The sequence below is a fragment of the Mustela putorius genome, unplaced genomic scaffold, assembly GCF_011764305.1.
Source record: "Mustela putorius furo isolate JIRA1106 unplaced genomic scaffold, ASM1176430v1.1 tig00000224_pilon_pilon_pilon, whole genome shotgun sequence".
NCBI classification, from domain to species: Eukaryota; Metazoa; Chordata; class Mammalia; order Carnivora; family Mustelidae; genus Mustela; species Mustela putorius.
In genome coordinates this window covers 28,466,035-28,493,435 of record NW_025421321.1, presented here as the reverse complement: position 1 = coordinate 28,493,435, position 27,401 = coordinate 28,466,035, and the positions used below count along the sequence as shown (strand labels likewise).

Below are 27,401 nucleotides of genomic sequence, written 5' to 3'. Positions count from 1 at the left end.
ATGAGGCAGACTGTGTAAAGAACAGGAAAGGAGCTCAGATCGTCTGTGCATGTCAAACTCCAGACAGCAGACATGTATTAGATGACTACCTACTCGGCAAGGTGCTGGGGCACAGAGCTGAATGCAACAGTATCCACCCATTAGGAATTCGCAGGCCAGTGGTAGAGATGCTTGAAAGCATAGATTTGCAGGACAGTGCAATGCTTTGACTGGTAGGCTCCAGTAGAGCCCGGTGAGGTGGTGTTGGCACAAACCAACAGACCCCATAGTACCTTTCAACCCTTCTCAGATGGTTTCTGTCCAAATATCCAATCAGAGCAGGCAGCTTTGGCTTTCCTCTCTTCTGCTTTCCCTTTCACCTCTCAGTCTCTTGTCCTGTTAAGTCACTACCACTGCTCTGGTATCCTGTTTCCCCCAACACCTAGAGTGTAGTCTTTATCTCCAGTTTGGACCTGAAAGTCATTACTGGCTCTTCATATCCCTCAGACACCTCAAGGCGTTCTCCGGCTGCTTATTTAGTCCCAGGTTTCTTTGGGTTTCTCTGACATGGTGCCTCTTGCCCCGATAATAAAAAAGGGGGGAAAATACTCTGAGAAGCCAGAAGAAAAAATATTTAATACAAGTAAAAAGACTTAATAGCATCTTCATCAAGGATGTACACTTTGGTCTTAAAGGGTGAGTTGGAGTTGGGAGGAAAGGGGAGGAAGACAGACTGCTTAAAAGCAGGAAGGTGAGACAGGCCTGGTGCATTTGGAGAAGAAGATCTGGGAAGGAGTCATCTCTGCAGCTCCTTGATCTGTCACTGGTGTCGGTTTCATAGACAGGAGTAGTGATGCCTGGTCAAAAAGCACAGACTTTATCTCCTTAGGCTCCTCAGTCTCCACTCCACTATGTACACATGGCCGTGGCAGAAGGAAATTGCCTTGCAAAAGGAAATTTCAGAAAGAATCTTGCTATGGGGGCTAATTTCCTATCATTGATTCTAATAGTTATTGGTAGAAACAACCGTATAACTATCTTTGCCCCCAAACCTTTCTGTTCTACCCAACACATGTGCGCACATGCGCACAGGCGCGAGCACGCACAGGCACCTTCCACCAATCCTTCCAGCCTTCCACTCCCTCGCCTCTTCGTTTGCATTTGGTCCTGAGATTTTTCTGTTAACCGTAGGTGGGGCCCATCCCCCTGGTTTTAACTTCTTCCCACCAGGAGGTAGAGATTTATCTTGACAAACCGTTTGGAATTGCTGGGGGGAATATGAATAAAATTTGAACACAAGTCCTACAGCAGTGAACAGAATACCTGAGAAGTTTGAAAGCTTTCGTGGGAGATTAGAGGCGGCGGTGAGGAAATGTGCTACCAGTGGTGAGCTCCCAGCACAGATATTTCACTATCCAGGGATCTCTAATTACTAATACAGTACATGAACAGTATGATATGTCCCTACAATTGCAGACGCCTTTTCAAAGATAATCTTTAATAGTTTATTTGACAACCTGTAAAATTATAGAAAATTATTAGTCTTGGGAATTACAAAAATCCCTGTAGTACAGTCAAACAATAAAATTATAATTACCTGTGGGTAATTGAAATTTAACTGTTTTTTTATTGTATATTACACATCAATAGCAACATAAGTTCAAGAGGTTTTTTTCTTCTTTCCTTTTTTCTTACAGAACCTGAGAAAATGGACAGCACTGTTGGGGGCTTGTGAGTTCCTGTCACAGTACTGAGCTTGAACAATTTCGATTAAAGCCCCATGTTTGAGACCGTCATTAGACCTGCATTAAATTACATATCTGGAGTGTTAAAAAATAAAGAGTACAGTAGCTTTTTCTCAGCTACCTAAGGTAGGTAGTTAAGGCCTTGATTATCTTTAAAGATCTATTTTTTCCCTCCACTGAAAGTCATTGTTTCTTTCATTAAACATAAAACACATTTAAGAACCCTAAACTGTGCAGACAGGAATATTAGGATGGCATATTCCAAAGTACCTTTGTTCTGTATTCATTGCTCTGGCTTGACTTCCACATTGTATAATGTGATTTTATTATTTAGCCCTCATTCAGGTGAACTGAACAGAATTGGCACTGCTCAGGCCCTCTAATCCCCTGGGCTTTGGATAAAGTGGGGCCTTGGCTTCCTGCTCCTCTTCCTCATTCCGCTTCCCCTTGCAACACCCACCCCCCCAAAAAATTTTAAAGAAAGCCACATAAGCGTTTTCATACTGAAGCAAGAAGCTAGCATTTCTGTTACTTATCACGTCTCTTTGAAATGATGGCCTTTATCACAACCCGTCCAGGCCCCACCCTTCTGGGTTCTTTGTTCAAAGAAGGCTCTTGGTTCTTTGGTTCCTCCTAGCTCAATAGGAGTGTAACTGAATGGAAAGAAAGTAATGGACCTGTGCAGGGGGGAAAAGGCCGTAGGTAAAAGGGTTGATTCCTTTGCAGAATTGTCTTCACCCGTTGCCCCTCCTCCCAGCTCCATCCTCCTGCCTCCACACCAGAGTCCTTCCATTTTCTGTCTGTAAACATCAGCACTGCTACAAGGCCCCTGGGGAGCCATGGGCCCTCAGGGTAGTCCTTTGAAGCTTTTATACAGAAGTAGCAGCTTCAGGCCAAGTGGTCTGACCCAATTCCTTCTCTATGGTTTGGAGAGTAATGGGAACGTAAATCTGCTTTTATTTTGAGAGGCACTGATTTTCACCTCTTTATCTAGATAGAAGGAAAAAGGGTCAAATTATGTAGAAGGTTCCAGACTGATATTAGAAATTAGCCAGTAGGCTAGTGCCATCCTTTCTTCTGTAAAGGGACTGAGGGGTCCAGTGTGGGAGAACAAGGGGCTCGGATCTTCCATGGTCACCACTGTGGGGATTCATGACACATGAGCTGGAGGAAGGAGGGGTTACTTCATCCATACCTTTGTCTTAATTATATTAAGTGAACCAAGACATAGAGGATAAAAGAAAATTAAGTTCAGAAACAGCAACCCCAGCTCATTTCTTCTCATGTCCTCCTTCATTCATTCACGTAGAATTCACATAGATGATGGGAGACAGAGCACACGCATGCGCACACACACATGCCCCTAATCTTTTAGATAGGATGTCATCAAGATTTCCCATTGGGTAGCCGAAGTCATAACTTCATCAATCTTAAGAACCAGTATTGAAAAGCAAACATACACTAAGCATTTATTTTTGGAAAAGGGAGTCTTAGAATCTGTTTTCTAAAATGATTTAATGAGGGTCCTGAAAACATAAAATCTTATTTTCTACCCAACACTAGGTTAGAAAATATGTATACCATCCTGAGCATTAAATCCTTGTTGCAAAGTGATGAAAAGCTGACATATGACCCTCAAGTAGAGGAAAGTTCAAGGTGGATAATGTCTCTCTGCAGACTGGGGTAAACTCAGCAGTTTGGAGCCCTATGGATTCATGACTTTGTAAATGTCCATTCGATGCTGTCTTTTTAAAGCAGGAACCAACTAACCTCTGGTGTACTCGTTCACCTTTCTTTTCCTACTGGAGTGGAAGCTCCATGAGGAGTGGCACTCTGTCACCCTCATCACTGTCATTGTCACAGCCATCCACTGCTCTCACACTTGAAATAAACTCCAACCCCACATGTGTGGCCCCTGCCTGCCTCTCTGACCTTGTCACCCTCTACTCTTCCCCTCACTCCCTCCAGCCAGTAGGCCCCTTGCTATTCATGAATGTACCTGCTTCTGCCCACTTTGCTTTTAAATTTTTCAGTCTTCTCACCTTCCCAGACAGACAGGTCTTCCTGACTACCGCTTAAAAACTTGCATCTTTCCAAACCTGTCATTCGGCTTCCCCTTAGTCTTGTTTTTCTTCATAGTACATATCATTGTCTAAAGAGTTTTAGCAGTGACAATAACTCAATAATATTCATTGAATGGGTAGAATTTTAGCAAGTGAAGAACATCCCAGGATGGAAATGGGTATGGACATCAAAGTGATCCCAAGTTACACACCAGGGTTCTTAGGGCCATTAACAGAAACAGGGACAGCTGGAGGGTTTTGTATAGAAAGAAATAGATAATTGCCAATGAATTGTTTTGATTTGTATATCAAAATTTGTCATTTCTTATTTGTAAAGTGGAACTAGGTGATCTACACAGAGTATAAGACTCTACGTTGGGTCCAACAGTTCAGTATTATGTTGGAGAGATAAATGTAGAAACTATCAAATCCATAATAAGGTAAAACCTGGTTTCCACCAATTTAATCTCTATTAAAAGCCTCATAAACCACATTTTGGTAAAAGGGACTAATATCCATCTCACAGTTATGCCCAGCTTCTAACTCAATTGGCATATGTTTCTTCATATTCCTCTTTAAAAAGTCAATGGTTTATGAAATTATCCAAATACCTGAATCCTTCCCTAACCAGAATAAGTCACTAAATGCAAAAGAATTTAAATTGCACACAGTCCATAATCCTCTCAGGCTTTCCTCCTCTCAAGTGCAAACTTTAGTTCCAAGAAAAGAAACACATGTAAAAGCCCAGTAAATTTTGGGTAGGTGGCTCTATGATTTTGACTCAATGCCCCAATTTTCACCCAAGCTGCTGAAAGGTACAGCTTAAAAATAGCCAACTGCTATTTTTCCACCCTGTCGAATGACTTCCTCAATTCCTCTTTCTACTTCAGGAGGAGTGAAGGTGAAGGTGGAAGTCTTTTCCTCAGCAGAGTCTCACTCAGCAGAAACCCCCATTTGTGGAGTCTTATGAGAGGAAAGCCCTACAGAGTCCTGGGAATGGTGGTGGTGGGGGGTACCTCTAAGATAATGTTCTAGAAAGGCATTTGTTTTCTAAAAACACTTCAGAACACTGAATATGCTCAAGACGCAGGCCTCAAAGCTATATGGTGGTCTGTATCTCTCAATGTAGATAGTGTCCTTTGCTCAATTCAGCTGAAGGCTCTCGGGTTGAATCTTATCTTCTGGAAGATTTGAGACAAAGTTCCAACCTCGGGCTTTCTGAAAGAGTCTCATCTCTTGCTGTCAACTTTAAAATGGCTGTCATCTTCGGGCAACCCCAGGCCATTTGCCAACCTATACAAGGGCTTCACAATATGTATCATGTAGAGGTCAATGTTGTTCCCTCAGTATCCACATCCTATGGGTAGCCAATTCCTTTTAGATTCAAGTTTATGAAGGGAATAGATTTCTTTCAAGTCTGAAGGGGACCTCACCCTGTTTCATTAACTTGTTAAACCTTCCTGACTAAAACCAGAGGCCTGGTTGACAGTCTCTTCACATCCCTTCCAACTCTGGAAGTCCAGGTTTTTGCTCAGGCCCAGATAATTCTTGTAGTGAAAAAGTGAAACTTCTGTTCTAGCTAATTCAGTCTTTGGCACATTTGCTACTGTTTTTTAGAAGCCAGAGGCGATTTACAAGGGAACTTGCAAAGCCATTTTGCCTGAACAAATTCTCCATCTGGTGATTCACTGAACATTATCTCTTATTTCTTAAAGGAAGAAACAAGGAATGGACTTAGAGGGCCTCATGTTGATATTTACCTGCCAAGACATCTTAACTCGGCTGACTCTCCAGACAGACCCATTTGTAAATTTACATTTAAAAACAGTCCTTCAGGATAATTTCCCACTATCCCTTTGCTTCAGCTTAGGTCAGTGAAGCTGCAAGTTGAAGCCCTGTCCACAAACAAATACTGGAATAACTGAACTCCTGGGAGATTTTTGTAAGAAAAAAAAAAAAAAAGTCTTTTTTTTTTTTTTTTTAATTTCATGAGGCCCATAAGTGAGTCTGAGTGTTTTTTAGTCAGTTGTTTGGTGATGCCTAGGAGCATTGCTGCTGCCAAGGCATCTCACCTTGCCTCTTATGGAAAACAGAATGACATGAGGAGATTGTTATTATGCAAAGGGAAGAAAACAGGGTCTGTTCCAATGAAGGAGTGACTGTGAACTCACACAGGCTCTGCTCTTTCTTCTGGGATGCTCTCAATTCCCCAAACCACCTCCCCTACCCCCCCACCCCCCACTCCGTGACCCAACTCCAGTCCTTGGTCTTCTCTCCCTCCTCATTGCTGGGTCATTTAAGAACAATCCTTGGTGGTCTGCTGGTCTTCCTGCAAATTTTACTAGGACGCTCTTGATCTCTGTGTCTTCTGATTTCCTAAAGCCAGGTATGCCTTCCCATTTGAAGACCAGCTTTTTCTCATCAATCGCATCCCTTCTTCTGCCCTTTCCACCTCTAGAGGTAATATCTCCCCATCAAGTTGGTTTGCTTTCTAGTCAGTGTGTGCCTAGGACAAGAGACTGCTCTCGGCTGCTTCCCAAAGGCCACATACTGCTTCTTATTCAGCTCATTTTCTTTGTGTTTCTGTGACCCTCGTTGCTATTTGACTTTGAATCTTGCCTTCTTTTTATAGTCCTCTACCTTTAACACCAGAGGACAGAATCTGGGCCAGATATATGTAGAAAGAGGGCTAGGAAAAAGAGAAGAGGAACAGACTGGGCCAAGAAGGGGTAAGGGGTTCACAGAACACAGGGAAATGGAAACACTGTACATAATCTTATACAAGCGAACAAACCAAGACAGGCACTCATTCACTCACACATGTATATGCATTCATTCATCAACTCAACACTTGTCTGTAGCAAGTACTATACCTCTGAGTTGTCTCTTTTACAAAATCGCTCAAGATTATTTCTTCTCTCTGTGCAGGAATTTTAGATTAACATAGCCATCCTCCAACACAAATATGGAATGACCATTCTTTAAGCCAGAGATGCTTGTCTCTCTTTTATTCAGTGTCAGGCAAAACACAAGGCCCTGATCTGTGGCACAGCATGATGAAATTGAAGCTTTTGCCCCAGCTCTCACAGAGCATTCGTCCAGTCATTTAGTCATTCAGTCAGTCGACCATTTAGCTGATATTTATTGAGCAAGAACCTAGTCCATGTCAATTCTTGTTCTTGCACTCAGAAAGCGGCAGTGAATAAAACAGTCTCTGGTCTCATGCAAGTTACTTATTAGAGTAGTAGGTTGAAGGGAGACATACATATCCTTTCAGGTGTTGATGAATTATGTGAAGAAAGATCAGGTGGGTAAAGGGATAGACAATTGTGAGGAGAGAAGTTGCATCATTAAGTAGAGTGGTAGGAAAAGGCTCCACCAATATAATAACTTGTAATTTGAATGAATAAAATGTGGGAATAAGCCATATGGATTTCTAGAAGAGAACCTTAGATAATGGGAGCAGGAAATCAATAATCCTCAAGTAGAAGAGTGCTTGGTATATTCAGAAAATAGCAGAAGGTGGAGTTACCTAGTGGGTCCATCTCTTAACAAGCATCCATACACCTTGCATTTTTCCAAAAAATAGTATCTACTTCATTATGATCACCTGTTTAGTGCTCATCTTTTCCCTCTAGGTTACATATGACATGAAGCAGGAAATCAACTGCTTGTATTACCCCCCACATCCTAGTGCTTGCTCAGTATCTGGTACATCAGAGGTGTACCATAAATAGTAATCAAATGAATGAGTGGATGTCTGAATAAATTGCCCTATAAAGTGAGATAATGCACATAAATCTTTTAGCTCCATAGCAGACATATACTACACATTTAATGTATTTCAGGGACAATATGTTGCTGCTGATGCAGGTGATGATGATACAACCCAGCAGAAGATGAACTTCTTCCCGAAGATGGAGAGACTACTCCCAGTCTATGGTAAGCCTATGCAACACGAAGGTCTCTTTAACTGCCTCTTGCCAAAATACAACCATTTGGTGTGTGCTCTGTGATAGCTGTGGCAGCGGCCAATGCATCTGTGATGACATACATGTATAACAACATCCAACTGTATAGTCAATAACAAGAAGGAGGAACTATTCAGGTCTAAGTTTGCTACAGCCTGCCAAACAAGGAGGAAGGTCTTCAGAGAGCAGACAGTTAAAGGGTATAAAATGAAGAATGTCATCCAGGTAAGGGATTATTTATGGTATGTAATTAGCTACTTGAAGGAAGTTCGACATTATGGGCCCACATACAGAATTAGCAGATGTTGTTCCGAAGGTCCAACCCTCACAGTTTTTGAAGCATCACATACAACAGAGGAAATCTCAGTTTGAAATAAGGGACACCAAGGAAAGGTGACATCGTCATAGAGCCTGAAACGTTCTGGGGTTGACAGAAAACAAATCAACTAGTGTTGATTAAACTCCAGATATACAGGATATTAGAGCTGATAAGTGTTGTAGAGGTTGTTTCACAAAGCACCTTATTTATTTCACAGATAAGGGAACCCCTGTTTTTGGCTGAAACATCTCTCCCCAACTTTTGTCATCAGTGACAGAGCTAAGAGTCGAAGCTAGATCTTCTGTCGCAGAAGTAGGTGTTTTTTCAATTAATCTCCTTAACTGGTCTCCCTGCTTACCTTCCTGCGCTTCTATATCTATAATCTATTCTATACCTAATATCAAAGTGATCTTTTAACCCTTCAACCCTTGAACTCCTATCATTTTTCTATGCCTAATAAACTCTCCAGTGGTTTGTCATTACAATTACAATTAAAATCCCTTATAATGGCTTATACTACTTCCCTAGCATATAATGTTGCCTGGCATGTAGTAGGCGCTAACGAATGAATGAACTTCTTTTTTTCTCCAAATAATACAATAAAGTTGGCCAACCATAATAAATCTGCAGAAACACTTGATTTAAATAAAATGTCCAGTAGTATTTCCTCTAAAATTAATGTCAGGATGAAATTCAAGCTGAGTAAAAGTGGGTTAACTGAAGTCAGCAATCAGCCCCAAATAATTTATTTTAGTCTCCATTTGCCAGTGGACAGCCACTCATTCCCTCTCTGGCCCAGCCTCATTAGGCCTGTTTACCAGTGATTTTGATGACAATATGGAAAGGAAGTTTATGAAATCTGAAAGGCACAGAGTTGGAAAGGATAATAAATACAACAATCAACAGTCAAAAATGTTCTGACAGGCTGGAATTCTGAGCAAATTCCAATAAGATGAAATTTAATAGCAATAAATGCAATGTCCTGTATAAAAGTTCAAATATTAATTGTACAAGTACAGGATGGAGAAACTTGGTTTGGCAGGAATTCATGTGAAAAAGATCTGGAGGATTTAGCCGACCACAACTTTAATAAGACCCATCAGTCTAAGGCAGATGCCTTTAAAAAGTCCCATTCGTAGGTTGCATTAGTAGAAGCCCTTTTTCTAAATTACAACCAGTAATCGTTTTCCTACACTCTGTAGCTCAGGCCACATCCGGCATATTTTGTTCAGTTCTGGGTGCCATATTTTAATGGGGACACTTAATCCAGAGGAAGGAAACCAAGATGGAGAAAGCCTGAACACCAGGTCATGGTTGAAAGAATTGAAATCCAAAATCACGCCAGTATTTTAAGTTCTACATGACATTAGGAGAGCTTCATTTTTGCTGTTCTGGAAATCAGAATATGAAACAATGGCTCTAAGTGGGTAGTGAATATACCATTACTGACAGAAAATTTTGAATGAGTGAGTAAGTAATGTAAAGGAGGAAGGAAAATTTCATTAAACATAGAGGAAAATTATGTGTACCTGGAGTTTCACAATAAAATTGCCACCTGCAAGATGGAATACATAAACTTTTTGCCACTAGAAATTTTCAAGGTGATACAGGAGCGAACAACTAGACCTTGAAAGATAAAAACATTGAGTGATTACACAGTCTCTGCATCCAGGACCTCCAAACTAAGCAGTTCCTTCCCCCCTCTTGGTTAACTGTCCAGAGTGGTCAACTCAAGAGTCCCTTTCAGTTCCACAGTCCATAGTTCTCTGTGTATGGAACTAGCTGCCTTAACATTGAAATAATTTCCCAAGAAACTTGACTTACTGTCTCCAAATAAAAAGATGTCATTCTGGAGCCTGCAGAAAAGAAAAAGAAAACTTTGTCTCTTTTGGCAATGATATAATAAAACTTAGCAACCCAAATAAAGAAACAGTTCCTAACCAGCTATCCCTGCCAGGACTCAGCACAGAAGTCAAAGAGAAATGGCCATCTCTCAGTCTTTCCTGAAAGAAGCCTCTTTGCATAATTTAGAAGCTGCTACCTGAGGGTCAGGATTCTAATTTTGCAGACATCTAGGGGCCAATTGCTATCCTCCCCGAAGGCCAAGGAAGCCTGGGGACACTCAACCCTGACCTCTCTCTTTAGCTTGTTCTGTGATTATATTTATCCATTTAGAGCTATAAAACTGTTTTTATTACAATGACTTTAAAGTCCTAATATCTAGTGGACAAGTTCCCAGTTTTGACTTTTGTTTTTCAAAGTTATTCATTTTTATATTTGATTTTATAGTATTTGTCAAGTTTCTTTTTAAAAAATCCAACTGATGCTTTGATAAGGATTGTTTTGAAATTATAAGATAGTTTGATCAGAATTAATAACTTATAAAGTTAGGCCATTTCACCAATGATGTTGGGCTATTCTTAAATAGGTTCTTTCATGTTACTAAATTTACTTTTAAAATTCTCTCCAAAGAGTTCTGGTGTATTCTTTGCCAATTTAATATCCAGATAATTAATAGGTTTAATGTGGTGTTGTTGTTTTTTTTTTTTTGCATTGTCAATGGAATCTTTTTTTTTCTCAGATTTGTCTCTAATTAATTTTTATATCATCAAGGAATGGTATTAGTTTTGCGGGAAATTATCTTCTGTTGGACAATCTGGTTGAATTTTCCCTCTAGTTTTAATAATCTGCCTTATTTTTAATACTCTCGGAAGAATAACGAATTTTTGGCTTTTCTCCTAATCTTATACCTCATAGTTCTTTTATTGCCTATGGAATTGCTAATGACCCACAGTTCTATATTATACAATAGATAATGGGAATACCTTTTTTTCCCTAACCTTAAAGTGAATCCATTTAAATCTTTTCCTTTAAATATGTGTTTCCTGTTGAATTTTGTTATTTAAAATCTTGTTATATTTCTCCGTCTATAGGTGTAATTGAATAATAGATGATATTGAACTATCCTTGAATTCTTTTAATAAACCATTAATCACTTTATTTTAATCCACTATTAGAGAAAGTTAATCTGCTATTAGTAATTTATTAGTATTAAATTGATTAGTATTATGTAATTTATCACCTATGTGTACAAGTCAAGTGGAATATATCTTTTGTAATGATCTTACTTGATTCTTTAAATTAAAATTTTTCTAATTTTATGAGTTGTTTGGATTTCTCTTTTTTCCTGTCTTCTGAAATAGCATTTTAAAAGGAAAATAATGTATTTCTTGAAAGTAGTTCTACAGAACAACTAAATATGGTTACCCCAAAATTATAAATATCTGCTCAATAAGATATACCACAGAGTGAAGTAAGAGTTTAAAGATAAGGAAGATACTGTAAAATGGAACAAATATTTTGACTGTTTAAAGGACTTATGCAAATTGATGATAAGAAAGATCTCCCAATTGTGAAAAAAAGGAATGAATATGAACACACAATTTTCAGAAGGGTAAAAGTGAATGGTAGCAACTAAAGAATAAGATGTTCAAATTCATGAATAATTAAACAATTAAAAGTCAAAATAAGAAAGAGATGTCTTTTAATACCCATGAGATTAACAAAAATCAGAGGAGTTGGAGATAAAAAGGCTTCTTGTACTCTTGAGTGGTGAAACTGTTGTAATGTCCCAGAGATACATTCAGCAGTGTTTGTCATACAGTATTTACAGGCTTATGATCCAGCAGTACAACACAGTGAAATTCCATCCTGGGACACGTACTGTGATGTTTTTTCTAGATTTAGTATCGTAGTGTAAAATGGAACACTAGTTATATATCAAGGAGGTAGATACGCAAAATGTAGTAGATTCATGTGGAATTCTATGCAGCAATTAGAAACAGCTATGTGGACAGATACACAGGAACATGGATAGATCTCTAAAGCACACAGATGAAGGAAAATTGTAAGTAAAATTGAGGCTATAGCACAATGTCACTCATGTAATAAAAAAAAAAATATCCATACACAAAATACCATATATGCTTTCAATGTTAAATTCAATTTCAAGCATATATGTTAATTATATTGGAGTGGTGGTTATGAGAGTAAGAAAAATGGGAATGGAGAATGAGAGTAAAAATGAATGCATATTTCACCTACATTCTTACATACATACATAGACACATGCATTTGTAAAACAAGGAGCCCTGTATCAACTTACAAGGGAGTGCCATGAACCAAGAAATATGATTAATCAAACCTTCTGCACTAGAGATAAAACAAAATGAGAACTACAAATGTGTCTCTTAGAACTCAAGAGACTTCAGGAAATGGAGAACTGTCAGAATTTCAGGAGTGACTGTCCCCTCACCCACATGTCTCTGTCTCTAGGCTTTAGCCTTGTTCTTCTCTCTCAATAGACCCACTGTTTTTCTTTTTAGCACACATGGCAAGACTTCCATTTTTTTGTATCTCCCACATATGTATATCATCTCCCTTGAAAAGACCAGCCTAGGTTGACTTTTAGGGGAAACAAGTGTAATTCACAAGAAAGAATCCATGAATACGGTAGAAAACACGTATTTGTTATTATAAAACATTATAAAACTGCATCTGCTGCATTTCTTTTATGAGAAATATATTGACACTTTCCAAAGAGATTTCCAGTTATCAACTTAATCAAATATATCTATAAACTCCTGAAAGCTTTTGAAAATCATATTTCTTTAGTTGTGAAAATTTTGTACTTCATTTCTTCTTTCCTTCCTCCATTACTTCCTTCCTTTTCATCATTTGCTCCCTCTTTTCTCTTTTACCTTCTCTTTCTTCTCTTCCTTCTCCTGCTCTGTCTCTGTCTCTGTATCTCTAGCTTTATGTATATCTCTCTTCTCCTTCACATCCTCTCCTTTGCTCATAATTCCAGCATCAAAAAGTTCAGAAAAGTGGTTGCCTTATGGATCGCATAGTCTGCTAATTGACTTTTAGGGAAACGAAGTTTTCAAAATAATTTTCTTTAGTAACATGACAGTATTTTCTCTGTTTTCATGAAGCTTTTATGTAAGCTTTCCTTTGCAGCACTACTAAGTTTGATAGATTTGGTTCTGTCTTCTGAAAATTTACAACATATCCTGAAATCTAGAAATCTACATCTCAGTTGACCAAAAAAATCTCATCAAATATTTCTCAACCAGTGGTTCTTGCCCTCCTGATTTGAAATAAAAGTTTTGAGCGAGGCATGATATTCAAGTGGAGACGTGGGCAGCAAGGTTGCCACAATGCTTATCATTTCACTGCCCTCCTCAATGATGAAATGAACAGAGATACTAGGGTTGGAAACGTGATGCTTCCTGGCTGTTTGTGGCATCCATCTCACTTCATTGAGTACTACAAGCGAGGAAGTCTTGTGGAGTGTGGAAATAATAGAGACATATGATGAGCACTTTAAAATTCAGAAAGCCATTCAGAAACACCCACCATGTAATTAAGCTGTTTATTTTTATTTTCAGTCTATTAGAATTGGTAGAATATTTTCACTTTAGCACCAGCATGTCAGTGGGACCACAGGGTAGGGTGAGAGGGTGTTTACAGCCACCAGCATAGTATCTTAAAAGGATTTACTTTCTATCCTACCCACTCCACATCCATGAAATTAAGTAAAGGATTATTTACGTGTTTGTTTTCACAAAGATAATGAATTGTTCACTGGCTACTGCCTTATCCCTCTGCCTTCATTCTGTTAGTGGGTATTAAAAAAAGTTAAGTTTTGTTTCCCGTAAATGGTGTTATTAAATCACAGAAAAAGCTTATTTCCAAGAGCTTGTTGGGTGGTTGTAAAGATGGCTGTAGGGCTCTTTCCATGAGTTCCAGAAAAGATGTGGTGAGAGGTTTCACAGCTAGTTGCTTTTCCTCTCCTAAAATATATGCCATTGTTTTAAAACTAAATGTTTAGTTATATACGTGAGTATTTGCTCTAAAGGAGACTCTGTCATGTTGAAAATCCTTCCAAATGTCTTCTACTTCATCTGTAGCTTCAAGGTATAGCTTCTCATCTCACTTGACAAGGATATGAAATACAGAGTTCTTTTTTTGGAAGATTCAAGCAAAACTACTTCCTAGTAAAAGGGTTCTCAGAATCAGCTCCACCAGAAGTCACACTTAAAGAATTCCCCTTTAACTGTCATCAAGTATAGTTTTGATATTAATGGCACCCACCTTGCTTATCTAACCCGCTAATCTCTCCTGTCCCCCACACCCCTCCAGGGAGTAAAGCCTCTATTCCTAGCAAACAGATAGTCCCTTTTCAGGATATGTTCATTCTTGCTTCTTGTACTATTTCCTGTCTTCCTGATTTCTGTTTACTCAAACAAAAAAACAAACAAACAAACAAACACCCAATCCAACCAGCCCATCAGCCTTCCCTATTATTCCTGCCAAACAATCCTCTCTCATCATTGCATTCCTCCAGTACACGGGGTCATAAATATGGCATTCATATAATTCTTTACCTTGTTCTCTGGTTATTTTCTTTATGAACACACTCTGTTAATGTGCTAATAAGGGCAGGGGAATCTATAGACTATTGCTTGATTATTTTTTAAAACTTGCCTACTGCATAAGGAAAAGCTAGACAAGCAAAAGACATCTTAACAAATACTTTTAAACTCAGTAAGTTGCTACCTGGTGTAGTCACTTCCTTAATTGTTAGACTATTTACCCTGTAATTAACTTGTGTTTCTTAGAAATTTGTATATTTGGGTTATAAAGCAAGGACTGATCAGCTTTCAAATGTGTCCCTGTGGATAGCCCCTCTCTGCCTTTTTTTCCCATGTAAAGTCTGGTATAATTTAAAAAATAATACTATTGTTATTGTGTGATATTTCAAACAGAGAAACTAGAATAGAAAAATAAATATTGAGGCATAAATATGCAGCTTACAAATAAAAATATTAAACACTACATGCCAAACATTCATTTGAATTTTTACACATATTGACTCATTAAATTCCCAGAACAACCCTATTATGTGGTACTATTATTATCATCCTGATTTTCTGAGTGAGCATGGAGTTAAGTACTTTGCATAAAGTCACACAGATCGCAGGTGGCAGAGGACAAATTTGAAACAAAGCATTCTGGTTCAGGACCTGTGCACCTAATTCTCATCCTATACTGTCTTTTTGCTTTGCCTTTCCATTAAATCCTACCATTAAGACACATTTGCTGTAGACTCTTAAAAATAACATTCCCTCTGTAAACAGCTTTCTAGTTCCATTCCACAGACTCTCTCAGTGAGATGAGGATTACTAGTAATTCAGTGTTTATCAATCCCACATGTGTTTGTGCTTTTACTTGTGCACTTGTATTTATTTTTGTGTGTGCATTTGTGGACTAGTATTTTTCAAAGATTTAAATTTTATTTAACTGGGCATCATTTGGCAGTTACCTTAATTTTACTCAACATTTTTTTTTTTTTTAAGATTTTATTTATTTGACAGAGATCACAAGTAGGCAGAGAGATAGGCAGAGAGAGGGGGGGAGGCAAGCTCCCTGCAGAGCAGAGAGCCTGATGCGGGGCCCGATCCCAGGACTCTGAGACCATGACCCGAGACGAAGGCAGAGGCTTAAACAACTGGGCCACCCAGGCGCCCCTCAACATGGTTTTTAAGATCTATTTCCATTGTCATATATGCCCTTGGCTTCTCATTTTAACTTCTGTCTAGTGCCTCATGGTAAATACACCATGAATCTCCTGCTCTTGGACATTTGTGTTGTTTCTAGATTTTTGCATTAAGAAATAGTGCTACTGTGACCATTCTTACATATGTCTCCTTCAGTTCATGTGCTTAACTTATAACTAGCAATCAGATTACTAGGACATAGGTTATGACATTTGATTAAGTCATTTTCCAGATTGGCTATGCCAGGTTGTAGGCCTAACATTAGACTGACTGTGGAGTTTCTGCTTCTCCACTTCCTGGCCAACATTGGTGTTCTTAGACCTTATATTTTTATTAATTTATATTATTTATATTATATATATATAACTTATATTATATATATATTTATTATATATAATTTATATTTTTATTAATTTTAATAATGAGATTGTCTCATTATTTAATATTTATATTTCATGAGTACTTGTTGAGGCTGAAATTCTTTTCATTTGATTTTACTCACTGTTTCTCTTCTGTAAGATGCCATCTCAATTCTCCATTTGTTGCTTTTCTTAATTACAGAAGTTATTTATAGATTATCAATGCTACACTTTTATTTCTGTTAAATTTTTAAAATGTCTTTTATTCAGTTCAATTGCTTTCAACTTTGTATTTGGTTTCTGTGATAATACAGACATTCAAAAATTATATGTGGTCAAATTCATCAGTTGTTTTTATTATGGTACATATAATTCAATGGATTTTATTTAGTATAGTCACAAACACATGCAACCACCACCACAGTCAATTTCAGAATACTTCTGTTATCTTAAAAAGAAACCTATACCATTTATCTTTCATCTCCCTATGCCTTAATCCCCTATCACTAAGAAACTACTAATATAGTTTTCATGTCTATAGATTTCACTGTATAGGACTTCGATATGTGTTTTTTGTGACTGGCTTCTTTCACTAAGCATGAATGTTTTCAAGATTCATCTGCATTATAGCACATTTAATTATTCCTCTCCTTTTTATTGTTGAGTAATGTTTCATTATATGGATCTACTTAATTTTGTTCATTTATCCATTGATGGACATTTGAGTTGTTTACACATTTTGGCTGTTACGAAAAGCACTGCTGTAAACATTCATGTATAAATCTCTATATGGAAATGTTTTTTATTTCTGTTGGATATATCTGTAGGAATGGAATTTCTGGGTCATTTGGAACCTCTGTTTGATGGTCTGAGAAACTATCAGACTGCCTTCCAAAGTGGCTACAGCATTTTATTTTCCGCTAGTGTACGAGGGCTCTGATTTCTCTGCATCCATACCAGTTCTTACTGGGGATATAGCTTGGGGGTAGAACATTTGACTGCATACCAGTTCTTGTTTTAATTCTAGCTATTTTATATGCATTTCCCTGATAATAATGTTGAATGTCTTTTCATGTGATTTTGACCATTTTAAAGTCTTCCTTGGATAAATATCTATTCAGACCCTTTCCCACTTTAAAAATTAGGTAGTCTATTTATTATTGAGTTGTAAGAGTTCTTTATAAATTCTGAATACAAATCCCTTGTCAGATATATGCTTGTCAAATATTCCTTCTCATGCTTTGGGGTGTCATTGTGTCTTTTACATGCAAGTTTTTTATTTAGATCAAGTCCAGTTTATCTACTTTCTTTCTTTTACTGTTTACATGTTTGGTGTTGTATCTAAGAATTCTTTGCCAAATCCAAGGTCATGAAGATTTGCCTCTATGTTTTCTTCTAGGGGTGTTATATTTTTAACTCTTATATTTAGGTCTTTGTTCCACTTTGGGTTTTTTTTTGTAGTTAGTGCGCGGAAAGGGTTTAACTTTATCCTTCTATATATGGCTACCCAGTAGTCCCAGAACCATTTTTTGTATTACGGTGTATAATTCTCTTTATATGTTGCTGGATTTGGTTTACTAGTTTTTGTTGAAGATCTTTGCATCCATATTCATTAGGGGTATTGGTTGTATTTTTCTTTTTTGTGTATGAGGATTTTGGTTTTGGTATCAGGGTAATACCTCATAGAATGAGTTGGAAAGTATTCTTTCCTCTTTACTTTTTGGAAGAGTTTATAACAAATTGGCATTAATTTTTCTTTAAGTGTTTGGTAGAATGCAGTGGTAAAGCCATCTGAGTCCGAGTTTTTCTTCCTTGGTAAATTTTTCATTACTGTTTTACTCTCTCACTTGTTATAGGTCTCTCGTCTATTAGTCTATTTCTTCTTGAGTCAGTTTTGATAGTTTGTGTCTTTCTAGGAATTAGTCCAGTTAATCTTATTTGTTGGCATGCAGTTGTTCATAGTAGTTCTTTATAACACTTTTTCATTTCTATAGGGTCAGTAGTAATATTTTCTCTTTTATTTATAATTCTGATACTTTGAGACTTCTCTCTTTTTTCTTGGCAATTTAACTAAATGTTTATAAACTTTATTCATCTTTACAATTTTTTCCTAGTCTCTATTTCATTAATTTCTGTTATAATTTTTATTATTTCCTTCCTTCTGCTTTCTTTAGATTCAATTTGCCTTTCTTTTTTTCAGTATCTGAAGGGGGAAGATTAGATTATTCATTTGAGATATTTCTTCTTTCATAATATAGGCATTTACTGCTATATGGCTTTCTCACAACACTGCTTTAGCTGCATCCCATAAATTTTGTTATGTTGTGTCTTCATTTTCATTTGTCTAAAAGTGTTTTCTAATTTCCCTTCAGATTTCTTCTTTACCTTATTGGTCATGTAGCAGGGTGTTGTTTAATTTGCATATTTTGTGAGTTTTCCAAATTTCTTCCTGCTATTGATATCTAGTTTTATTCTTCTGTAGTTCAGGAACATATTTTGTGTTATTTCTGTCCTTATAATTTATTGCCTAGCTATGGTTTATCCTGGAAAATGTTCTGTGTGTATTTAAAAAGACCATATATTCTGTTATTGTTAGGTTTGGTGTTCTATAGTTGCCTTTTAGGTCTAGTTGGTTTACACTGTTATACAGCTTATACTTCCTAGTTTATCTTCTATTTGTTGTTTCCATTAGTGGAAGTTGGGTATTGTAGTCTCCAACTATTGTTGTAGGAATATTTCTCTTTTTATTTCTGTCAATTTATGCTTCATGAATTTTGGCACTCTGTTATTAGCATATATGTTTATAGTTGTTATATCTTTTAGATGGATTGACTCTTGTATCACTATAAAATGTCTCTATTTCTAGTAGTACTTTTTGTCTTAAAGTCTATTTTTTTTCTGATATCAGTCCACTCCAGTTTTCAGTCATTATTTCTTTTAATAATTTTTTTTTTATTTTCTCTCTCCTTTCCTTCCAATACCCTCATTACTTGTATGTTGGTATGTTTTATGATATTCCACATTTCTCTGAGATGCTTTTCTTTTTTCTTTAATCTTTTTTCTCTCAATTTTTCAGCTTGCACAATCTCTATCACTCCATCTTGAGATCACTTATTCTTTATCTGCCTGTTCAAATCACTATTGATCCTCTCTAGTGAAGTCTGTCATTTCTCTGATTTTTTTAAATTATATTTTCTTACATAGTCTTATATTTATTTATATTCTCTGTTTGATTCAATATTATAATCATACCTTCCTTTATTCTTTAATTATGGTTTTCCTTAATTCTGTGAGCACGTTTATAATAGCTACTTTAGTTTTTTTCTCATAAATTGAATATTTACTCTCTCTTATAGGTAGTTTCAGTTGCCTTCAATTTTTTTTTTTTTCTATATATGGGTCATACTTTCCTATTTCTTGACATGCCCTGTAATTTTTTCTTGGTACTGGGCATGTTGGAAAACACATTATACCAATTCTGGGTACTGTCTCCCTACTCCTATCCAACCACAGGCTTGTTATTGTTATTTGCTTGTTTATTTGTTTAGTAACTGACTAGATTAATTTAATGTCATCTCCTCTTTTCTTTGCTTCAGTGTTCAGCCTCTGATGTTGTTCCTCAGGGACGCATAGGTTTGGATGTGTTCATAGCTGCCCAGAATGACAGTAGCATTGATAGGACTCTCTCCCTCTCTTTCCCTGACCACATTTAGCTATTAAACCCCACTAATTGCCAGCTGATTACTCTGTTGCATTTAATAATGCCCTGGAGTATAAATTGCTCTACAAACTAATCCATTCAGATTTTGGCTGCTTTGAAAGAATACTTTCTGAGGTCAGGGTTAGATTTTTGTTCTGATCCTTGGAGGGCTCTTCCCAGCTGTACTGGTCCCTGTTCTCTTCCGCAGACTAGTTGGCCTACAGTTTAATCTGTATCTTCAGTCTCCTCCCAATTGCCTTTCACCACAATCTGTACTGTTCTTAAGAGTGCCTTTAGGCTTGAATTTCTCACTCTAGCTTGCAAAAGAAGGCAGTTCCCGAGAAAGAGCTATCTGCTTTATGGCCTGCTTCTCTCCCCAAGCAAAAATCTCTGCACCAGGGATCTGAAAGTAGGGAAATAGTAAGTATCTCTTCAAGGTCACCTCCATTCTAGGAACTAAGAACTCCAGGGAGGAGGGAGCAGAAGCCTGGGGTTCTCTTAGCTTGCCTCTTCTGGTGTTCAACCATGGCCCCATGAGCCAGAGAAAGAGTAATTCGGGTCTCAGTGGAGCCTCCATTATACATTGGAGGCTGGGCACAAGAAAGGGGTCCCTTCTTCTCAGTTGCACTCACCTGGGACCTCGCCTCAGCAGCAAGACACTTGGGGCAGGATGAAAAATGTTGACATCCTGCTCCTTCCAGAAAGAAAGCCCTCTGTCTGGGTTCTGGGGAGAGAGGGAACTCTATTTTCCGGGTGACACCAGTCTGGAGAGGAATCCCTACCTCAGAGAGCTGGAGGGGAAAAGAGAGAGCGTGATCTTGGTTCAAATACCACATGCTCTTACTTTCATTACTAATTTTTCATAGGTATTTTTCGATAGATGTATCTTCATAAGCTGTTCGCCCATTAGGACAATTTCGAAAGGCTTTCATTTTTTTTTTTTTTAATAGTTTTTACCAGTTTCACATGGGGTCCTGGCTGACATTTTCCTCTTACCATCTTACCATCTTACTAGAGATGGACCTCTTAGCTCATTTTAAGATTTTTGTTTTACAATCTTTATAGATATTGCAGGGTTTGAGTTGCAGAGTATTTAGGAGGCAAAATAAATTCTTAATACTGGATGTAGGCATATATACAATTGAGTGAATTGATCTAGTTAATAATCAGTCAGTTAAATCAAAACAGTTTCACTGAATTAGCCTCTTTAAGAAAATCACATTTTCCTAACTAGTCAAGTTATCTTGTGATGTGTTTTATAATATATTTAGATAATGTTTCAATAATACCTCATTTATCTAGTAACGATTCATCCAATAAGTTCTCTTCTCAATACAGCTGAGAAATAGGAAACAATCAAAACTAGTTTTAAGTGGCCAAAGGAGATAATGAAAAATTAGTGAACTAAATATCACAAACAATATGTCAGACACTCACTACTATTTTGGAGATAGTTTTGCCAAATGTGGTTTCCCAGTTAAAAGGTGAGAGGCTCATTAAAAGGAGCACAGAGAGGTACTAGAGAAGCACAAGGATAGAACTGATGAGTAAGAGTAGATTTCAAAAGTATACATTACAAATAAGAAAACAAACAGACTGCCATCTATACATTAAAATTTTCTGAGTACATCACAGAATTAAAAATTAATTAAAACAGTGATTGAATTTATGAGTAATTAATGAACATTTAGTGTACTCTAAGGAAACAAGGGTACTTTAGAAATATTTCCACCAAAAAGTTAAAGTAAGACATGTTAGTGTTTAAAGGGAGAACTTCAGTTGTGTGGAAGAGTAGAAAGAGGAACTGATTATTTTCATAATAGGTGTGACATGAAGTGCTTCTATGTATATGGAACAGCCATGGTGGGCTTGTTTTGGAACATACCAGTTAGTCTGTTGGGTAGAAACTAATGAATATTTGTATAATGAATGAATTAATGAATCAGTCAATAATTAATTTTAACAATTACTAGTCTATCAAGATATTTGGGGCTCATCAGAATTGACTTTATGCTAAACCTTGATATACACAGGGGGTACAGCACAGTGATTGCACATACCACATGTCATCCATCTCAGCCTTCACCCAATATTGTCACTCCAAGCTTTCGTGCTTTCAAAACTTTTCAATGGAAAACTTCATGTATTTTTCTTTTACTTCTTTATATCCATTGTCAACACACTGGGCTTCCTTTTTGAGGACTTTCCTTCCTTTTTTTTTTTTTTTTCCCATACCAAGGAAAGTGTTACCATACAGTGTAACAGAGAACAACTGAGGTTTGCAGCAATGGCAACTACACAATGCCAGCTCCTGAGAATGCAGCTGGTTCTCCTACAAATCCCTTTTGAATTTGAGATTTTTGACCCAGGAGATAGAATGCACCGGGGTTCAAATTTCAGAAACCCAAAAATCTGGAGGTCGTAAGATAGCATTCAGAGAGAAGAAAAGGGTAGAGACCAAACCAATGGTCCAAACAAGTAGCCCACTCTCATTAGGTTAGGCAGAGAGATAGTGCTGTGTTGGAAACAGTCCAGGAAGTAAACAAGTGCAGGGACACTCAAAGGGGAAAGGACCTGGAGTGATTTCTTGAGAAACAACAGTCTGAGCCAAACCCCATTTCATATGTTCCTATGGCTGTATTCAGCCTTGTCCCTAACATGTATGGGGATAGGGCAAGAATAAATATAGAGACTGACACATGATACCCCTAATACTTAAAAGTCAGAAATCAAGCTAACAAACTATTAAATAAAAAATATTCTGTGTTCTGACGTTGAGGTGTATCCCTTCGCAATGATCCCTAAGCTCAGATCTGAACTTAGAATTCATAGATTCCTGGGAGTTCCACAGAAAATGATGGTGTAGAGAGGGCCAGCCTGCAGCTCATGGCCCTGATGAGCTCCCTTTTTTTTTCTCATCCCTACTTTATCCTGCACTAGTCAAAGCCTTAGTATACTTGTGGGGTCATCACAATGCATACAGCTTAACTCTATCCACACTTCACACCAATAGCACCCCTTTGGCCAACCCTCAGGCCTGGAGGCACACATCAGGCAGCTGAGGGATTCCTGATCATGGACCACCCTCTGAAAGAATTCTGATACGTGGACCATCCTCTAAAAGTCTTGTTACCTTAGCCTAAAAAACTCCTTCCCCTGAGGGGAGGACCATGAGCTGAGAGCTAGAGCAAGACCTTCTAAAGCCCAAGGTGAGACAGGTGCCCTCTCTCTCATAGCTATGGGGAGTTAGCGCTGGCTGTTAATGATTCATCTAGATCATATAGGATCCTTAATTCTCCCTATCTTTTCGAGGGCATTACTACTATTCATCTAGGTTAGACACCTCAACTCTGCCCAAATTAAAGAAGAAGAACAATTAGGATGATCATAACAAAATGCTAAATATTTCTCCATTTATTCTTTAAAATTGCTCCAGGAAAATTACTAGGATTCACAGAAAACTTTAATTTCTCTTGGTTTTCTATGCAGTGGCTTTCCAAACATCTTGCAGTTTTTCTTTTTTCTTTTATTTCTTTTATTATTTTACAGTCTTATATTTTAATGAGCTACAACAACTACAGACTGCTTTTTTTTTAAAAGACTCTTGGAAGTTAGAGCTGTCTTACTCACTTTTTTTTTTTTTTTTTGCCCTATCTTCTTGTTAGGGCCTTGCATAATAGATGCTCAGTAAATATTTGTTGAATACTATGGCAGCCATGAGCCAGAGATCAACAAGAAAAAGGTAAAGATTGCTAAAAAGCACAACAAAAATGTGAGCAAGGAGGTAGTTCCCTATTTCCTTGTTTTTGTGGCAAGAGAGTGGCTACTTAGAATCATTGAAACATTCAATTATGTAATGCCTGTGGATTTCATTTTCTTTTCTTTCACTTTTCTTTTCTTTTCTTTTTTTAGAAGGTAGCATGCTTGGTACATTGAGAGTAGTTTGGAACAGATATCAGGGTGAAGAGGGCTGGTCATCGCAAACATAAAGTCAGACACAGAGGGGGCCATTCTGCAATTAGAGAATGGTCTTCTGTAGAGGTAAACTAAGGGGGGCAAGCAGGCTGAGTTGTCATTTAGCCTGGGCCTCTGCTTCTAGAGAAGTGAGACTGAAGGAGGTCCGTTCTCCCCTGGGCAAGCAGGGAAATAAGACATCATTTGGAATGTCAGCTCTTTTGCAGCTTAATTATTGAGTACTTTCTATCTTTCTAACACTCACAAGAGTTATGCTTTACACGGTAAGTATTGTTGTTCAGAAAAAAATGGAGCCAGTGTAGACCCCAGTTCGCAAGAGCTGCTTTATGTAGAAAACTGAATCTAGGCCTTAGACATTAAGTGAAATGTAATGTGTAGTAGAGCAATACAGGACTAGTTCAAGTGAAGAAGTGTATGTTATGTGAGAATGAGGTCTGAGGGAGTATTTCAAGTGCAGGAGAGACATGTAGTAGAGGATATTGTAGAAACTGTATATGGATGGAGGGGATTAGAATCATATCATGGAAGTTCATGATTTAAACTTACTGTTCAAATTTAACATGTCTCCTAATATTCTGATAGATCTGGATGCCCATTTTTATTTAATGATTAAAGACTTACATAGTATTAATTTTTTAAGCTTTTGTCAAATACTAAGTCATTTACACCTACTAAGAGCCCATAAGGACTTTCATAATTCCCTTTTTTGCTAATGAGGGAACCAAAATGCAGTAACTAATCAGCCTTACGCAAACTAGAATGTGTATGTGGTCCTCACGTTTTTCCTTTGCTTGCTGGCCTGTACCAGAAATCCTCCCACTGTAGCTTAGTCTTTTAGGTTGTAAGTGACTTCTCTAGGGCCTTGCAAATTCTAGCAGGTAGAATAGTAGCACTTTAAGTTCTTAAGTGTCATGGGTCAGGGCAGAAGAAGGCATAGGTGGGCACTGAAGGGGTGTGAGGGAGTGGGGAGATGCTGTCAAGGAGAAGAATGAGAATGGCTGGTCTGGAGTGGCGCAGACTAGCTCACCTCACGTCTGTGCTGGGCGCTGACCTGGGTTAGGAAGTCAGAAATGACCGTTGGCTTCCAGACACAGAAGGGCCTACTGAAAGAGGCAGTTTAGGAAAATCAGCCAACTTGTGCATTTCCTGAAGTGATAAGGCTTTAGGTATATAGTAGGCTTGACTCAGCCAAGATTATAAGGCAGCATTCTATGTGAGAATCAGGCAAAGGTCACTGAAAACCTTACAGGAAATGATTTACTATCTAATATAGCGCTTACTCTAACTTGAACTGGGTCTACACCTAGAGAAACAATACTGAATCAATATGTCTTGAGCAAGAGTGTGTATTTACTTCTCCTACGTGGTCTGATCCTACTGTCTTCACAGCCAGTTCTCTCTAGGCTGAAGGCCGACTGTTCAAGTAACTCTGTAGCTTTCAAACTTGCTAGAAGAAAACTTCCTTAACTAGCTTAGAGTAGCTCTTGATTCTAATACAGTATTATTAAACATTTAGTAAATTCATGGGATCATTTAAAATGCTCCAGTTCATTTGGAAAGCCTGAGGGTTTTTTCTGCCCGTTTTCAATTAGTCCTTATATTTCCTCCCTTTTTGTCCTCCTCTGTGCCCTGTTGTCCACCAAAGCTTCTTTCATAGATCTTAAATATTGAAAATTCTGTCTTTGTTGGTCTTAGGTCATGCCTTTCCAAATGACTCAGCAGCCCCAATAGAAGGGAAAACTTGGCTTATATGTTTCCCAGAAACCTCCTAGATAGATCTTAAATAGTGCTCCTGGCATTAGCCTATGTGTAACTTTTTTTTTTTTTTTAAATCAGAGATAAAGCTTGTTATTCCATGTAGGTTTCTTGCTTGACTTCATAGCTGCAAAGCCTAGTCTAAAATGAACTCCTGAATGTTCAGTTTGTCTAATCTTTATCACAAGGAACATCAATACTACAAAAAGGTCCAGTGGTGCATGTACATAAGGCTTTGTGTCTCTTCACATATGCTCCAATATAACGATTACAGCAGAACCTCTGTTTCTGATAAAACTGTGAACTGGCTCTTAACGTGGACAAAGAATTACTTCTATAGAATACAGGTTGGCACCATTTTCTGCCTACCCAGCTCCCTCAAGCTTGCCCCCAGTAATGCCACCTTGACTGAAGAATGGAAGTTGAAAGACAAGACAACACTAGGAGCCTTCACTCCCTCCACACAAGCTGCCTAAAGTCTATGGCTGGAGTAGAGTAGCCTGTTAAATTTCTCTTTGTGGCCCTGTGTGCTTACTAACAAAAAGGGCTAGCTGATTGCAGATCAAGTTTCCCAGGAATTCTACAGAGGGAGACCAAACTAATAATTGCCAGGGGCATCTTTGTACAGATGGTTATATGCACAAAGTGTTTTGCTGGAATCCTATTTTTAAATTGGTTAAAAATCAATTGGCTAACCATTACATCAGGACTGAAAGTTACCAGAAATTTAGTTGAAAAGAAATTTCCATTTTGAGGTTGAAGGGGTACGTATCCTGAATAGAGTTAATTGGCTTAATTCCTCACATTTGGAATAAACAAAAAATAATGTCTAAAATTTAGCTGTGGTTTCTAGAAGTCATCCAACTGACAGCAAAGCTATCTCCTGAGCTAGGGAAGATTTGCCATGTTTCATCCACTAAACTATTATTACGAGCTGAGTTGTAAAACTACCTTGAACAGACTTAGAACATCATTCTACCCAATGATGGCAGTTTTCCCTTAACAGATACCTTGTGTCTCATATATTATTAATTTTGCCTTCAAAAAAATAAATACCTTTACAGTTTTTTGGTGTTTTTTTTCTTTTTCTTTTTCTTTTTTTTTTTTTTTTTTACATTTACATTTTGAATGCCTGCTTTTGGAACAAGGTTTTGAAAGACTATTTCATTTACATTTTCAGTGGTATTATTTAGTTCTGAAGTACAGCTAAACTTCTTACAGCACTCTCAGAGTTAAATATTACTCTCTGTGTGGGACCCCTAAAATTTGAAATTTTATTTAATTCTCTAGAACAATAATAATTCCAAGAGGTATTATATCTTATGCCCAAAATAGGGGTCCCACATCACAGTTAAACTGGTACCCTTCCTCTCTAAAGCAACTCAGAGCCTATAACATACTCATGTATATTATGACTTTCCAAGAGAGAAAGACGTTGCCCAGAATTCTTTTATGGTGAGACAGTTTGAAGGACCACTATTCCAGGAAGCAGACTTTGGTACATATTGCCTTCATGTAAATTTTTTCTTCTTCATAAGAGGAAAAGTGTGGCATGAGAAAATGTGTCAGAGGAAGACAGGCAGGAGGTCAAAGAAATGCATTAGAAAGGATTCCTGAAGATTTTGGGTAACTAACTTCACTTGCTTTATATCATGTGTGCCCAAACCAGTTCTGCAGTTAGGCCCAAATAGTTAAGCGTGAAGGATGTATCTTATCATCAGAGCTCATGAGAACCAGTATTGTGGATATTCTTCACAGAGGCTCTCTTTGAGTTGTAGTAGAGGAAGCAATGGGATGTGAGCCAGATTCCATTTCCCTGCACTCATAAGCCATTTTCCCTAAGGCCTGCAAGAGCAGCTCATGAATAGCTGGGAGCCAAATTTGGCCCATTTAAAATATTATTGCATTGTCCA

The 27,401-nt window shown here is 37.7% G+C and overlaps 1 long non-coding RNA gene across 1 annotated transcript in view; it reads left to right on the top strand.

The window, feature by feature from the left end:
* Positions 1 to 1,488: 1,488 nt before the first annotated feature.
* Positions 1,489 to 27,401, top strand: part of LOC101687743 — a 72,635-nt gene continuing 46,722 nt past the window's right edge. Inside the window, exons 1-3 of the long non-coding RNA XR_198670.3 lie at positions 1,489 to 1,850; positions 7,636 to 7,729; positions 8,295 to 8,389. This is a non-coding gene — a long non-coding RNA (uncharacterized LOC101687743). The remainder of the gene's footprint in view (positions 1,851 to 7,635; positions 7,730 to 8,294; positions 8,390 to 27,401) is intronic.